This window comes from Propithecus coquereli, unplaced genomic scaffold (genome assembly GCF_000956105.1).
Source record: "Propithecus coquereli isolate 6110/MARCELLA unplaced genomic scaffold, Pcoq_1.0 Scaffold1, whole genome shotgun sequence".
Classification (NCBI taxonomy): Eukaryota; Metazoa; Chordata; class Mammalia; order Primates; family Indriidae; genus Propithecus; species Propithecus coquereli.
Window position 1 is genome coordinate 18689504 of NW_012133857.1, and position 7528 is coordinate 18697031.

Consider the following 7528-nt stretch of genomic DNA (forward strand, 5'->3'; position numbering starts at 1 on the left):
CAATAAGGGCCAGGTGTTGTGGCTCATGCCTATAATCCTAGCAATCTGGGAGTATGAGGTAGGAGGATTGCTTGAAGCCAGGAGTTCAAGACCAGCCTGAGCAAAAGCGAGACCCCTGTCTCTACAAAAAATAGAAAAATTAGCTGGGAATTGTGGCACGCACCTGTAGTCCCAGCTACTCAGGAGACTGAGTCAGGAAGATCGCTTGAGCCCAGGAGTTTGAGGTTGCAGTGAGCTGTGATGAGGCCACTGTACTCCAGCCTGGGCAACAGAGCAAGACTCAGTCTCAAAAAAAAAAAAACGAATAGGGCATTAAAGGCTTTTTTTAAGAAAAGTAAGATGCACTATACAATATGTCTTCAGACTTTTTTTTTTTTTTTTTACATAAAAACAGATGTTATTGAGCATAAGTATTCCAATTCAAAGAATCTATTATTACAGAAACCTGCATGGACAACTAAGGTAGATGCCTGTCCATTGCTTTCCTAACCACAAAGGAAGGACAAGTTGGCCAGGCTGCAGGTTAATCCAGAAGGTACCCAAAAAGTAAGTTACATAAAGTTTAGCAGATGTGCTAAAAGATGATGCATCAGTAAGGATAAGCTGAAAAGTGCAGCAGAAACCAACAATCACAAGATCTCCATGGCTTAAAACAACGAAGGTCTACTTCTTGGTCACAATACATGCCTAAGTCCAGTTGACTGGAAGCTTTGCTCATTTAGTGATTCGGGGGCTGAGGCAGACAGAGGCTCCATCTCAACATGTGCTTCCATGACCATCACAGCAGTAGAAGAGAACGCTGGATGGCCTCACACTGGAAATTAAATGTTCTAGTGTAGAAGTGATACAAGTCACCTCCAGCACATGCTTGAAAGAGAGAAACAATGACAATACGGAACATTAATAGTCTCTCCCACAGACGATACTAAGATACAAGCTGTGGAATGACAAAGGGATTTGTTAAAGAGGATGATCAAATAAAATGTCTGGGTAGCTGTAAGGTTCACATAATCCTAACCAGGTATCATTTTAGAGCAGTGGCCTCAACATAAAGATGTCTCAGACAACATAAACCTGGACACTAAATTTTCAGTGCAACTCTGCTTTTTTCTATAAATATACTGAGGGTCCAGATAAACTTTTATTTAGGAAACAAAAAGTTTTAACAGCTGAAAAAGATTTGAAAACGACTAATATAAACCAAATCTTTTATTCTATGGATTTAAAAAGTAGAGAGAAAGAAAACAAAAAGAGTGAGACCAAGAAAATTAAAGTGACCCCACTCTACCCCTCAGAAAGCTCTGGAATGTTTAGCAGATGACAGGCAGAAATAAGTACATTCACAGAGTCTGTTGTACCTCTGCAGCACTCTCTGACCTTACCCTTCCTCTCTGCTACCTTTAACTAGCACAATGCAGTCAGGCCCAGACTAAAATCACGTCATATGAGATCATGAAGGGCTCACTGAATGGTATCAGCAAAGGGTAGAAGCCCCCATTCTACAGCACTAAATAGCAATTCACATGCCATTAGCAATTCTCTCCATTACTCATTCCCTTCTCCCTGGCAAATGGGAAGCCATCAGTAGAAGTTAATACCAACCTTCAGGAGACTTTCACTTTATTCTCAGATTATAGGTTAACAGCTAACTACGATTTGTGTTCACCCAATTCCATTCTCTTCTCGCATTCCCAGCTCTGCTTTGTGCCCAGCTCTCCCTCTGCCTTCATTCACACCAGAGCACTCACTGCGTGTCACATACTTAAGCCTCAAGGGTCTCCCAACCTCCAGTCTCTGTCTTTTTCACTCATCTTATACTTACTAGCGCATGAAATCAAACTCAAGCTTTTCAATCTGGAATCCAGTTGCCTCCTCAGTCTTATTCCAAACCTACTTTCCCAACATTATCTTCACTATGGTACTTATCCTGTCCAGCCACAGGCGGGATGATGGCCCTGAAAGTCAAAATGACATTGTTTAGATCCCCAACTCCTCCACTTATTGGTTATATGATCTTTGGCAAGTCCTTGACCTCTCTGACTTTTGATGTTCTTACCTGTAAAATAGGTTTGATAGCATCTACTGTGAGGGGCTCTTGGTAAGGTATATATCAGTGAGGAGTATGTTTGGATGCAAGTAGTAAATAGTGGCTTGCAAGTAAGGAGGTTTTTTGTTTTATGCAATAAGAAATACAGGGAAGGGCCGGACACAATGGCTCACACCTGTAATTCTAGTACTTTGGGAGACCAAGGCGGAAGGATTATGTGAGGTCAGCAGTTTGAGACCAGCCTGAGCAACATAGTGAGACCCCGTCTCTGCAAAAAATCAAAAAAAAAAAATTAGCCAGGTGTTGTGGCACACACCTGTAGTTCCAGCTACTCAGGAGACTGAGGCAGGAGGATCGCTTGAGCCCAGGAATTTGAGGCTGTAGTGAGGTATGATGACACCATTCACTCTACCCAGGGTGACAGAGTGAGACCCTCTCTCAAAAAAATAAAAAAGAAAAAGAAAAAAGAAAGATCATAATAAAATATCAAGTAATAATATAAACATTGCTGAAACTGAACTGCTGGCAAGTAGGTGCTCCATGTGACAGCCAAAATGTTAGCAGACAAAAAATAAATAAATAAAAAGGCTAAAGGATGTCTCAATAAAACAGAAATGCAGATTGTATGAGTCAACCTAAAAGTTAAAGACTAATTGTTCAGGTGAATTTGTGGATTCCAACATCATTTACCTAACTCGTTTTTCAGGATACCTGTTTTGGCAAACCTCCATCACTGAGTTTCACCAATGGGAAGAGACTGATAAGGCTTATGTCTTGTGGCTTTTTCAACATAATAAAACAAGACAGCCATACTATTTTAAGAGAATAATTTTGAATATAATTATATTTAATCACTAATGAAAAAAGGTCTCTTTGTAAGTAACACAAAAAAACAAAACAAACAAAAACACTCTAATACCTTAGGGGAGAAAAAAGCAAATCGAATATTAAAAGCATTTATTCAACCAAGATCTATTCAAAACTCCAGTTGGAAATTTAAGGTATCAAGAAAAATAGAAGAGTATGGATTTTTGTGTTGTTTTACCTTCTTTTAAGTCATCATCATTAAGTTTGGAACTAAATTTCCATTGGGCCAAAACTGATCTACTAGAAATAGACAATACACAAAGATACTAAATTTGCCTATTGGCGGAAGCAACAGCCTTCAAATGGAAAGGCAAACAGGCTGGTGCAAGGACAGTCAACACCACAGTGAACTCTTAAAAGGCTATATAGGCTCTGTACATGCTGGGAGAACCCACACTTCAAACTGGACACATGCAGGCTACACAACCAAAATTTGAATTCAAGGCCATGGCCAAGGTCACAGGCTCTGGGTCAGACAAACCTGAGCTCAAGTTCTTGCTGTCATACTTAATTCCTTTTAGTTTCCTCTTCTGTAATTTGAGGATAATAATAGTACCTACCTCACAGGGGCTTTGCAAGGTTTAAAAAGGATAATGCATGTAAAAGACTCTCCAAAGTGCTAGCATATGCAATGATGATGATGATGATGATAGTAACAGTAATAACATTGCCTTGACAAACCTGGCTTCCACATGAAGACCATCCTAATCGGTGTATTCTGGCTCACAATCTGTTCATGAAATGCTAAATTTACAGCATTATGTTCACATCCAGGTATAGCTTCTATAAGGTGACAGCTCCCTGGATCAACCAGTAATTTTTTTAAATGAATTCAGGGAGAAGGGTGTTGAAAAATTAGCCTTTCACTAATAGAGAATTTAGAAGGATCTGGTCCTTCGTCCATGATTCATCCACCCATGAAAGTCTTGCTGGTGAAATCCATGATACCACCACCATTCACACCTCCCTCCCCTCCAAAATCGTGAAAGTCTTTTATTAAAGCACAGAAGCAAACCGACAAGATGGCTCACATTAGAAAAAAGCAAACTCCTCTGCTCCCCAGAAAGAATATGGCTTGACCCCACCACCACACTGACATTCCGCAAAAGAGAACAAGGCAGCCCTCACTTCCAGAAGTTGAGTTAACTGTCAGAACTAAAAGAATCCCTTCTATTCACGTTAATCCTAATAAAGAACACTTGCTGGCTTCAAAAATATCTTACACATCCATCCAATAGAGCCAGGAGCCAAGTACTGTATATCGAGAAACAATGTGACTTTACAAGGACAAAAGTGACCATAGGAGACAAAGTGCCACACCCTTTTCCCAGATAGCTTAACGGTAAACGGTGTCTCTTATAAAGGCTGCAATTCTGGAGGAATGGGTGGACAATTCTACCACCACCGCTCCCCATTTCATTCTTTACCCAGGTCCTTTTCATTTTAAGCCAATGGCCTCAGCATCCCCAACTACTACAACTAATAAACGGGGGCGGGGGCATAGAGGAGACAAGGAAACACAGGTCAAATATACTTGCTTCTAAGCCCATTTCCGATGAGTTTTCTTCCCGCTTGTCTGTCTCTCACAGCTGGAGCCCCATACCCGGTGGAAACCAATGGTTAAGTAAAACCACTGATTTAAAGAGCCAACCAGGAAACTAGCCATGACAAGTGGGAGCTGCCCTCCTCTCCCGAGCATTGATTGGCTCTTGGGGTTCCACCGGTCCTCGTTCTACCCACGTAAGTGGCAGGTGTGGCTGTCAATCTCGGAGGGAACTGACAATTCACCGCTCGGGGAGTAAATTGCCTTTCATCCAGCAAAGGCAGGTAGCCGCCTAATCGATCCTCTCCTCACAGAGCGGACCCTCCCCCTCTGGCAAGGAGAAGAGAGACCCTTAAGTACAAAATAAATAAGGCAGGGCCGAACGGAGAGTTTACGAGCGCTGTTTTATTAGCCCGCACCAAAGCAGCCCTTAATCTTCACTGTCCTAAGATGATCTTTCAAAGGCTCGTACAGTATTTTTTCTTAATTAGGTACACCCTAGTAAGTACCCTTTCTCTTGTGTAATTAGGAGATGGGGAAGAGGAGGGAAGGAATGCCGTTCAGTTTAATTGCACATCGTATTCCTTTTCATACACCACCCCCTACCCCTCCCCGATAAATACGGCTTCATTTTCCCTGACACGGATTTTTTCAAAAACACGCTCCCCTCGGAGCCCACCCAGGCAACCAGGCACCCCACCCCCTGGGATGGGGCTCCACCTTTCTCCACTCTGTTCCGCTTGGGGTTCAAGACCCCCACCTCCGCGAACACCCCACCCCTCGAGGCAAGAGGGGAAGCCAGGCGAAAGAGGGGGCTCCGGAGAGAAGAAAGGCGATGGCAGTGAGAGTGCCCGCCCGAGAGGGACTGCGAGAGGCGGCCCGGGCCGCCGGAGCGAGCGAGCGGCGCCCGCGCGCCAGAGGAAACCGTGCACTTGTTCCAATCCGGGGGTTTATACATCACGGCAAATCCGCCCTTAGGCCGCCCCATCCCTTCACGCGCCCGAGAAAGCCCCGGAGGCGGCGGATGGTTCACCCCCGGGCTCCCCCCGATAACGCATTGCAGCTCCCCACGAGCGAGGGGGACCCAGCACGAGGGATGCCCGGTACGGGCGCCCCGAGGGAGCCGGGCACCCGGCGGCCCCGGCCCTGGCGTCGGCGTCTCACCTTTCCAGTGCTCGCCCCGGGGCCGTCCCACATGGATTTTTACAACCTCGCGTCGCCTTGGCCCCGGGCGGCCGGGAGGAGCCGGAGCCGGAGCCGGCGCTGGAGCGGAGCCCGAGCGAGCAGGAGCGGGAGGCGGAGGAAGAGGAGGAGGAGCGGCGAGGGAGGAGGGAAGGAGGAGGATACCGCTCGGAGGGCCGGGGCCGGGCGCGGGGCCGGGCGGGGCCGGCGGCCGAGGGGGCGGCACCCGCCGCAGTCCCGAGACGCGCTCGCGCCGCGCTGCCAGGCGCTGCGCTCGGCGGGGCCCCCACCCGGCCGGCCGGCGCCCGCCCGCTCGCTCGCTCAGGCCCTGACTCACATTCCCAGCATTCCCGAGGAGCCGCTGGGGGGGCGGGGGCGGGGGCCCCGGCGCCTCCGCGGGGGGCAGCAGAGAGCGCCCGGCCCTGGCCGGTGGGGCGGCAGGGGTCTTCGAAGCGCCTACGCCCTGCAGGCGGCGGTCGCGCAGCACCCGGCCCCAGTCTTCTGTCGCAGACGCCCCTTCCTGGACAATCCCCTCCAAAAGCTGCCAGGCACCCCCGGGGCTTGCCAGGTGGCTTTGGCGACGCGGGCAGGATGCCACATCTTTTAAGTTAAGCTGGAGTTAAGCTAGGGGTTCCGGGTTCCCATGTCTTGACACCCTTCCATCAGCTTTCATGTTCTTTAGGAGGGTCAAGGGATTTCGTAAGATTTTTACTTTCTTGTTCCCCCAAGGAAAGAAGAGAATAGAAGATGAAGAAGAGAACAAAAAAAGATCATATTCATCATATTCATTGGATGCCCCTTCTGCGCCCTGAAATGTGCGTGCGTTGTCCCAGTTAAGGTAGAAAGGTGATGTCTGAGTTCATACACACATCTCAAGGTAATGCGTAGGAGGATTTGGACAAGTTTCACATTGGAGAAAGCATCCACGCAACAAGTGTGGAGCCCTGGCCACTGCCGTTGTGTATTAGGGAGGAGGGGACTGGGAAATCATGGGCATCTTTAAACTTGGTGTCTCTCACCGAGTAGTCAATTTGCAGGGCTAGAGCAGTGATTTCCTTCCTGTCCTGATGAGACTGCTTCCAGCAATTTCAGTGGCCAGATGTAAATGTCTCCTGCTGGGAAGCTCAGACAAATAAAGCAAATCCAGCCATGGCATGTCTGGGTGTGCAGAGGTATGCAGTTAGTACAGTGAGTAGGGGATGGCTCCTTCTCTCCTCCCCTGGTGAAAATCCAAATACTAAATAATTCCTGCTGAGGGACTTGGACTCTGAAAGACAAGGATGCCTTCCTATTCCAGCCCAAATGCCTGTTCCTTAAGCCTTTCTTTTATACCTCTGGTATTTAAGGTTTTTCACAGACTTGTGGCCTCTGAGGCCTTGTTGCTCTCATCCTCTTCTTTTTCTCCATCACCAAGAAATCAGCACTCATTCTCCTGACCTGGATGCTCCAGGGGCAAAACCAAGCTACACTGCATTGTGGTTAGTTTCCCATGGACATCCTTGACAGCTTCCACTCAAAAGGCTTGAGAGCCTTGCTGAGAGTCCTTTGAGAATTCCTAAAATCCCACATCTTTTGAAATGTGACCAACATTTTGAGTACTTCCTATGTGTGAGCACTTACAGTTTTTCAACTACTCTCACAAAATCTCTATAAGATGTTTACCATCTTTCAGAAAAATCAGGTAACATATCCAAGGTGATCCCATTAAGAATTTACTTAAATCAGAGCCCAGGGTTCACTACTGCTAGCCACACATTCTCTTTTCCTTTGATCCCTGGGTTCTAAATAGGAATCTTTTAACTTCGGGGGGATAATTTATTATACATTTGCCTATGTGCATTTTTTCCACAGGGAGAAGATCCATAGTTCTCAACAGATTTCTTTCAAAT

At 46.7% G+C, this 7528-nt stretch overlaps 1 protein-coding gene across 2 annotated transcripts in view; it reads right to left on the reverse strand.

The window, feature by feature from the left end:
• Positions 1–5736, reverse strand: part of ERC2 (ELKS/RAB6-interacting/CAST family member 2) — an 894383-nt gene extending 888647 nt beyond the window's left edge. For both annotated transcript variants that reach the window (XM_012646861.1, XM_012646788.1), the window contains exon 1: positions 5622–5736. The gene's annotated coding sequence lies outside the window, so the exon portion shown is untranslated. The remainder of the gene's footprint in view (positions 1–5621) is intronic.
• Positions 5737–7528: the final 1792 nt, after the last annotated feature.